Source organism: Herpailurus yagouaroundi, unplaced genomic scaffold, assembly GCF_014898765.1.
Source record: "Herpailurus yagouaroundi ecotype Mexico unplaced genomic scaffold, PumYag 140, whole genome shotgun sequence".
In the NCBI taxonomy this organism is placed as follows: Eukaryota; Metazoa; Chordata; class Mammalia; order Carnivora; family Felidae; genus Herpailurus; species Herpailurus yagouaroundi.
Window position 1 is genome coordinate 43745380 of NW_024412395.1, and position 9755 is coordinate 43755134.

Here is a 9755-nt window from a genome sequence, read left to right on the forward strand (position 1 = left end):
TCTCCTTTCTTTTACTTTCTGGGATTTCTGAATTTTTTCCAGCTTTTTGAGGTAAAAGTTTAAGCTAGTGATTTCAAACTTGTTCTTTCCTAACAAACCCATTTAAAGCTATGTTTTAACTTTATTAAAAAAATTTTTTTTAAATGTTTATTTATTTTTGAGAGAGAGAGAGAGGCAGAAACGCGAGCAGGGGAGGAGCAGTGAGAGAGGGAGACACAGAATCCGAAGCAGGCTCCAGGCTCTGAACTGTCAGCACAGATCCCTACATGGGGCTCAAACTCATGAACCTTGAGATCATGACCTGAGCCAGTCAGATGCTTAACTGACTGAGCCACGCAGGTGCCCCTAAAGCTCTATTTTAACTTTAAACACTGCTTTAGTTCTCTCTCCCGTTTGTATTTATTGTATCTTCATTACCATAGGGTTCAAAGTATTTTTAAATTTCCTTTATGAGCTCCCCTTTAACTTACGGGTTATTTAGAAGTGATTACCTAGTTTCAAAAAATTTTTAAGATATCTTTTGTTTTTGGGGCGCCTGGGTGACTCAGTCGGTTAAGGGTCCGACTTCAGCTCAGGTCATAGTCTCACAGCCCGTGAGTTCCAGCCCCGTGTCAGGCTTTTTGCTGACAGCTCAGAGCCTGGAGCCTGCTTTGGATTCTGTGTCTCCCTCTCTCTCTCTGCCCCTCCCCTGCTCATTCTCTCTCTCTCTCTCTCTCTCTCTCTCTCTCTCCCTCTCTCTCTGTCCCCAAAATAAATAAAAACATTTAAAACATTTTTAAAAAGATATCTTTTGTTTTTGATTTCTACCTTAACTCTACTGTGGTTAGAATCTTTGAAATTTGTTGAAGACTTTTGATCAGCGTAAAGTTAATCTTGATAAATACTCTATATGCACTTAGAAAGAATATTCATCTGTTGTTACTGGGTACGTTGTTCCATAAACATTAAAATTATCTTGTTGATTGAGTTTATCAGATTTTATTGATTTTTCAACTATTGCTCTGTCAACTATTGGCCAAGTTGCTTAAGTCTTTCACTATGATTGAACTTTTCTGTACTTTTAATTCTGTCATTTTAGACCTCATCTATTTTTTAAGCTATATGAACCACTATATATCCCCAATGGATTAATTACTTTATCATACTTAATGCTCCTCTTTATCTCTCATAATGCTAGTTTCTTTAGAGTCTACTTCCTGCTATTAATATATCAACACAAGCTTTCTTGTGTGAGCATTTGCATGTTACAACTTTTATAGTCTTTTTATTTTAACTCCTTATGTCTTTATGTACAGACTATGTCACTGGTAATGGTTGACATTTTTTTTATCTGGTTGGATAACTTTAGTCTTCAATATGAATATTTAGTTTATTTACATTTAGTATAAAACTAGTATATTTGGGATTATACCTGCCATCTTATTGTGGTTCTATTATAGGTGATCCTCATTATTTGCTGATTCCATATTTGCAAATTTACCTACAAACTTTTATTTGTAATCCCAAAATCAATCCAGCAGTTTCATGATCATTCATGGACATTCACAGTGTGGTGAAAAATTGAGTAGCTCTATGGACATTCCCAGCTGAGATAAAAAAAAAAAAAGTGATGTTCTACCTTCTTTTTTAAGCTCTCATACTGTAAATAAATGTCTTTTTTATGGTCTATTTAGTGTCATGCTGTCCACATTTTTGTACTTTTTTTGGTGACTTCTCTTTTAAAAAAACAAAAAACAAACAAACAAAAAACCATAGGGGACAACATTTAGCAGAAAGCTGAAGAGCTGCACAGTCAAGTTACCCAGGGTGAAGAAAAAATGTTAAACCCTTCTCAGCAGTGCCTGCTGGCTCTGTTTCAGAAGGTTATATGGTGTGGAAAATGGTCAACCTGCAGGTAAACAAGGCAGGTTGTGTATGTAGATCAGGAAGCTACAGAAGAATTTTTAAAATACCTGCTAAGTGTTACAAGGAAAAGAGCGAGGTGGAAGAGGAGGTTTTTAATGCTTATGAGACTGGTATGTTTTACAAGGACATTGGCAAACAAACCTATATAAGGCATATGGCTTTATGTTGACAAAAATGGAGGTTTGTGGGAACTTCGCTCTGTATTTCCCCTAGCAGCCCAATGTTCATTAATTCAGTGTTTACCGTGGTTTTATGTAACATGACTACTATGAATTAATGAGAATTGATGTATTCATTTTGTTTTCTTTTCTTTCTGAAGGTTATTGGTTTTGTATATTCATTCTGTATCTTTCTAATATACTAAATTACCTTATTATTTGTAGTATTTTTCCATTTATTCTTTTGAGTTATTCTTTTGAGATGATATATAAACATCATCTTTAAGTGGATATAGTTTTAGTACATTCTTTTTCACTGTGCACTTTCTCTTATTTAATTACCTTAACTTCTTCAATTTCTTAGTACCTTTAAGACAGTGTTAAATCGTAGCCAAAATAATGGTGTCTTTTCCTTGTTTCTGAATCTAATGGGAATTTCTCCAATATATAGCATTAAGTAAAGTGCAGACTTTTGGGCCAGTATATGTTTTATCATATTTAAAAAGTATCCGTCAGGGGCGCCTGGGTGGCGCAGTCGGTTAAGCGTCCGACTTCAGCCAGGTCACGATCTCGCGGTCCGTGAGTTCGAGCCCCGCGTCAGGCTCTGGGCTGATGGCTCGGAGCCTGGACCCTGTTTCCGATTCTGTGTCTCCCTCTCTCTCTGCCCCTCCCCCGTTCATGCTCTGTCTCTCTCTGTCCCCCCAAAAATAAATAAAAGTTGAAAAAAAAACTTTAAAAAAAAATAAAAAAAAGTATTCATCAATTTCTATCTTATCATGATTGAGGATTCGATATTGTGGCATGCCTTTCTGGCATCTATGGAGAGGAGATTATGGTTTTCTCATGCCTATCAGTATGATGAATTGTATTAAAGGACTTTCTAATATTGAACTACTTCATATCCAAAGCATAATCCGCATCACTTCTTTTATAGCTGTCTGGTTAATTCAACCTGAATCCTTTATTCCTTTATTCCCATCTTTTAAACTTAGTTTATTTATTTTATTTTTTTAAATTATTTTTTAATGTTTATTTATTTTTGAGAGACAGAGAGAGAGAGACAGACCACGAGCAGGGGAGGGGCAGAGAGAGAGGGAGACACAGAATCTGAAACAGGCTCCAGACTCCGAGCTGTCAGCACAGAGCCCAATGCGGGGCTGGAACCGACTAACCGTGAGATGGTGACCTGAGCCGAAGTCGTGCTCTCAACCGACTGAGCCACCCAGGTGCCCGTAAACTTAGTTTTATAATTAAATATATAAAATGCTTGAATGAGTCTTATCTGAATATTCTCCAATAATTTCTTTGTTGGATGTTTTACTTTTAACACATTGAATCCAGAGGCAGTCTAGGGTTTATATAAGCATGCTTGGACCTAAGTTAGGCCAACAAAACCCCAAACCACAAAGGTGACACTCACTAAAATAAAGCTTGGGCATTACACACACGCAAACACACACACACACACACACACACACACACACACATTTATTGTGGTAAGATACATGTAACATTAAATTTACCATCTTAACCATTTGGAAGTGTACATACAGTTTAGTGATAATAAGTTCATTCACATTGTTTTGCAATCATCACCATCTTCCATCCCCATAACTTTTTGAAAACCGAAATTCTATACTTATTAAACAATAACTTCCCATTCTCTCCTTCCCCCAGTCCTTGGTAACGACCATTATAATTTTTGTCTTTATGATTTTAACTACTTTAAGTACATCCTAAAAGTGGAGTCATATAGTATTTGTCTTTTTGTGACTAACTTATTTCACTCAGCATAATGTCCTCAAGGTTCATCCATGTTGTAGCATGTTGCAGAATTTCCTTCATTTTTTAAAAAAAAATTTAGTGTTTATTCATTTTTGAGATAGAGAGAGAGAGACAGAGTGCAAGCAGGGGAGGGGCAGAGAGAAAGGGAGACACAGAATCTGAAGCAGGCTCCAGGCTCCGAGCTGTCAGCACAGAGACCGATGAAGGACTTGAACTCACGAACTGTGAGACATGACCTGAGCTGAAGTCGGATGTTCAACCAACTGAGCCACCCAGGCGCCCCCAAATTTCCTTCATTTATAAGGGTGAATTATTTCCCATTGTATGTCTATGGCACATTTTGTTTATCCACTCATTAGTCATTAAACTCTTGGGTTGTCTCCATATTTTAGCTATTGTGGATAATGCTGCTGTGACTAAGGGTGCACAAATAATCTCTTTGAGATCATGCTTTCAATGATTTGTGGTATATACCCAGAAGTGGAATTGTTGGATTTGATGATAACTCTATTTTTAACTTTTTAAGGAACTGCCATACTATTTCCCACAGGAGCTACATCATTTTACATTCCCAGCAATAGTGCACAAGTGTTCCAATTTCTCCACATTGTATTTTTTTTTAATTTTTTTTTAACGTTCATTTATTTTTGAGACAGAGAGAGACAAAGCATGAACGGGGGAGGGTCAGAGAGAGGGAGACACAGAATCTGAAACAGGCTCCAGGCTCTGAGCTGTCAGCACAGAACCCGACACGGGGCTCGAACTCACGGACCGCGAGATCATGACCTGGGCCGAAGTCGGCCGCTTAACCGACTGAGCCACCCAGGCACCCCTCCACATTGTATTTTTAATGGACAGTTGGATTCTTTTTAAAAGATACTTGAATCTATGTTTATAAGTGACATTCATCTGTAAAATTTTGTGCGATTTGTTTTCATATTTTACTATCAATGTTATACTCGCTCACTTCAGGAAAAGAATGTACAAGTTTTTGTGTTTTCAGTATTCTGGAATAGCTTTAATAGTATTCATTATCTGATGTTTCAAGGTTAAATAAAAATCCATTGCGAAATTATATGGTCCACATGTTTTTTGTAGGCACATCTTTAAAACCTTTTTCTGTTTATTTAGTGGAAAATGATCTCTCTAGATTGTCCATCTATATTGAGGACAATTTTGGTAAGCTATATTTTTTATACAGGTATTTTTAAAATCTGGTTTTAAATGTATTAACATAGAGTGGTTCAAATTAGTCTTAATTAAAAATTTTTCTTTTTACTTTGATAATTATTTACTCTTTAACATTTCTTATAGTATGCATGTTTTCACTTTTTAAAAAAAAAAAAAACAGGTTTTTCAGGGATACCTGGTTGGCTCAGTTAAGTGTCTGACTCTTGGTTTCAATCAGGTCATGATCTCAAGGTTTTATGAGTTCAAGCCCCACATCAGGCTCTGTGCTATAGCACAGAGCCTGCTTGGGGTTTTCTTTTTCTCCCTCTCTGTCTGCCCCTCCCTCACTCATGCTGTCTCTGTCTCTCCCAGATAAATAAATAAACTTTATTTATTTAAAATTTTTTTTAATGTTTATTTATTTCTGAGACAGAGAGAGATAGAGCATGAACAGGGGAGGGTCAGAGAGAGAGGGAGACACAGAATCTGAAACAGTCTCCAGGCTCTGAGCTGTCAGCACAGAGCCCGTTGCAGGGCTCGAACTCACCAACTGCAAGATCATGACCTGAGCTGAAGTCAGATGCTTAACCGACTGAGCCACCCAGGGTCCCCAATAACACTTAGGATCTTAAAGTATTCTTCTTTCCGTAATAGTTTTTCCTTAAGTTTTACCTTCTGATGACAAAAGCACAATTCTGCTTTCTTTTCTATCTGCCTGGTTAATTCAACTTGAATCCTTCACTCCTGTATTCCCATTATTTAAACTTAGTTTTATAATTGAAGATATAAAATGCTTGTATGAGTCTCATTGAATATTCTCCAATAATTTCTTTGTTGGGTGTTCTACTTTTCTCACATTGAGTTCAGGGGCAGTCTTAATTTTTGTTTTTGTAAGTGTGTTTGGACTTACATTAGGCCAACAAAACCTCAAACTACAAAGATGACACTCACTAAACTAAGGCTTGGGCATCTAACCCTGACTGTGGTAATACGCCTTTTGACTTTAGTTCCCTACATAATATTCATTTTTTCCCTTTTCCTAATAAATATGATCCTGATTTTGTATGCTGCAGAAAGGCAGCATTTCCCAGCCTCCCTTAGAGCCAGGATGTGGTCATGGGGCACGTTTCTGGCCAGCAAGACAAAATTGAAAATCTGAGGATTTCTGAGAGTGTTTCACTTTCTCAAAATCAGTTCATTGTATTTCTGATTGTTAATTCTCACTTCCTATACGTCTTATTCTTGTTTTCTTCCTCTTTTTCCTCGCTCTCTTCCTACCCATCTTTCACTTTTTTTCTTCTTCATCTTTCCCTGGAAGATGAACAGGAAACTGGGAGATGGGCCAGTCACCTTCCAATCTTAAGGTGACCATGGGAGCAAAGGCATTTGTTAACGATGGCAAAGCAGAAGGATAAAGACCATGTGCTATTACTGACATGTTTAGCTTTGGACCCCCTATGTCTGGATTTCTTGTATTGTAAGAATCAAACACCTATATTGTTAACTCTCTGTGATTGGGATTGTATTACACACAGTTAAACAAATACATAATTAATAATTCACCTTCATTTCTACACTTACATGACTCCTTCCTTAGCTTTATTTCCCAATGTTGTCCCTTAGTTTGCTTCTTTTACTTAAGGGAAGATTAATCTTCTCTGGTTTTGACTTTTGTCATTCCTTTGGGCTTGATTCACATACTCTGTTTTATCCTTCCCTTTTCCATTCATTGGAGCCATGTGCCAGTTTTCTTAGCTGACTACCTCTCCTCTTTTGTATGAGGACATCCCATGGTTCTGAAAGCTGCTGCTGAACTGGAACATTCACAGCGATGTTCTCACACTTTTGACTCTGGTATAATGAAGATACAGTTTCTAAACCAAATTTTAGTTCCAAATGGAGCCTTTTAAGTCACCCATGGGTACATTGATTTTGGAGTGGTAAAGGCAACGATTTGCATACAAGAAAGCATGGTGGACATTCCCCATCTCCATCAGGCCTGTAGGCTCTCTCAATACCCCAAATGCTGAACCCACACCTCCCTCAACTCTATGCCTGTCCCTTGGTGTGTGCTCCCCAGTGCAGTGGGTGAGAGAGCCAGCTCTGGTAAATGGAGTACACTCATAAAATTAGATCAGGGTCTTTGAGCAAGGGAGGAATCACAAACTTGAGCTGTGGTGCCACCTTTTGGAAAACAGAAGATAGGTTTCCAGCAGCCAGCCTGGTGAATCATAAGAACCAGAGAAGACACAAAAGCTTAAGAATTCTTCCACAAGAGGAAGTAGGAAGTGTAGAGTGGATGTATCCATAAAAGGTCAGAGAAGCCCCTCATATAATAGGACCAATGAACAATATATCCTACTTGAAGGCAACTAGTAAAGATTTGAGAGTGTGTCTACTACCTTGAATATGAAAGCAGCAATGCAAAACTCTAGAAGCACGAAGGATCAAGAGCACATATCATCACTAAAAGATAGCAATAATCCTCCAATTGCTGAACTCAAAGACACAGAATTTTTCAATCTAGTTGATAAAGAATTCTAAATTGCTATTTTTAGGTAACCCAATGAGCTACAAGAGAACACAAAAAGATAATTCAAAGAAAATCAGGAAAGCAATACATGAACAAAATGAGAAATTTAGCAAAGAGATAGAAATCATAAAAAGGACCAAACGAATTCTAGAGCTGAAGAATTCAGTGAATGAAATGAAAAATGCAATAGAAAGCATCTGCAGAATACAAAATATAAAAAGAGGTAGATTGTGACATCTAAAATATAAAGGGGGGCACCTGGGTGACTCGGTCAGTTGAACGTCTGACTCTTGATTTCAGCTCTTATATCGTCATCCAAGGATTGTGGGATCAAGACCCGCATCAGGCTCCAAGCCTGCTTGGAGCAGCTGCAGCTTGGACCCGCAGCAGGGTCAGCTTGGAGCCTGCTTAAGATTCTCTCTCTCCTCTGCCCCTCTCCCTTGTGCGCTCTCTCTCTCTCTCTCTCTCTCTCTCTCTACATATATATATATATACATATATATATATATATACATATTTAGAGCTTTTGTGGGGCTTTTGGTGGAGCTTTTGAATGTGAATTAAGTGAGGTCACCGTCAAGTTAAAATGTACTGCTTTATCTATAAGATGTTTTTATGTAAGCTTAGAGCAACCACAAAGCAAAAATCTAGAGAAGATTCACAAAACATAAAGAAAGGGGAATCAAAAGCAGAAAAAGAAGCTGAGCCTTGTCTAATCCAGAATGGCTGCTATGATCTTTGTTGTTAAGGAAAAATGGTGATCCAGGTACCTGTGTAGCACCTAAGGATGGGCTAAAGCTAGAATCTGGACTTCAAGCCAGAGCCTTCAATGGGAGATCTCAGGTTTCAATGCCACATGTTGGCAAAATGTTTGGTGCTCCACCAGCCTTATCTAATGCTTCCAGAAAGGCTTTGAGAACTGTTAACATAACTACAGAAAAGTCAGTAAAGACTAATGGAGCCCTCAAACAGAAATAGACAAAGTTCCCTGTGAAACAGATGACTGGGAAGACTGTTAAAGCGAAAAGTTCCATTCCTGCCTTGAGTGATGCTGATCTAGAAATAGAAAAATTCTTTCCTTTATATCCTCTAGTCTTCAAGAGTTTTGACCTGCTTGAGGAATATGAAATGGCATACCTCCTCTTGAAGAGAATGCTTCCCATGAGCCTGGATGAGAAGTGGAAGCTTGAAAAACTATTACATGTGGCTTCCTTTCCCCTCTAAAAATGACCTCTTAACTCTGGAAGTATAATCTGCTGTGGTCTCCTTCAAGCATTCTGGGGGCCTTGGATGTTGAATTGCCACCTGCTTGCTATGACTTAAATATTTAAGTTTCTTAGCACTTTATAGTTTGTGGGTATGTATGTTTTTATGTTAATAAAGCCATTGTTTAACAGAAAAAAAAAACATGTAAAATCACCAATTAACAAAGGGAAGCAGAAACAGAGGAAGAAAACAATTGGACTATGAAACAGCCATAAAACAATGAATAAGATGGCACTCCATATCAATATTTACTCTAGGGACGCCTGGGTGGATCAGTTGGTGAAGCGTCTGACTTTGGCTCAGGTCATAATCTCACAGTTTGTGAGTTCGAGTCCCATGTCAGGCTCTGCGCTGACAGTTTAGAGCCTGGAGCCTGCTTCAGATTCTGTGTCTCCCTCTCTCTCTGTCCCTCTCCTGCTCGTGCTCTCTCTCTCTCTCAAAATTAAATGAACATTAAAAAAAAAATTACTCTAAATGTGAATTGATTGAATTCACCAATCAAAAGGCCTGGAGTAGTTGAATGGATTAAAAACCATGACCTAACTATATGTTGTCTATAAAAGATTCACTTTAGCTTTAAGGACACACATAGGCTCAAACTGACGGGATGGAAAAAGATATTCCATACAAGTGGAATCCAAAAGAAAGTAGGGGTGGCTATATTTACATCCGACAAAATAGACTTTAAGCCAAAGCAGTAACGGAAAAGAGAAGGTCATTATATGTTGATAAAGGGGTCAATTCATCAAAAAGATATAACAGTCATAAATATAGACACACCCTACATAAGAGCACCTAAATATATTAAGCAAATACTAACATATCTAAAGGCAGAAATGGATAACAATATAATCATAGTCGTAGTAGGGGACTGTAATACCCAAGTTTCAACAATGGACAGATTATCCAAACCAATAACCAACTAGGAAATGTTGAAC

The 9755-nt window shown here is 37.8% G+C and overlaps 1 pseudogene; it reads left to right on the plus strand.

Moving 5' to 3' along the window:
• Nucleotides 1-8273: 8273 nt before the first annotated feature.
• Nucleotides 8274-8976, plus strand: LOC121030248 (securin-like; annotated as a pseudogene).
• Nucleotides 8977-9755: the final 779 nt, after the last annotated feature.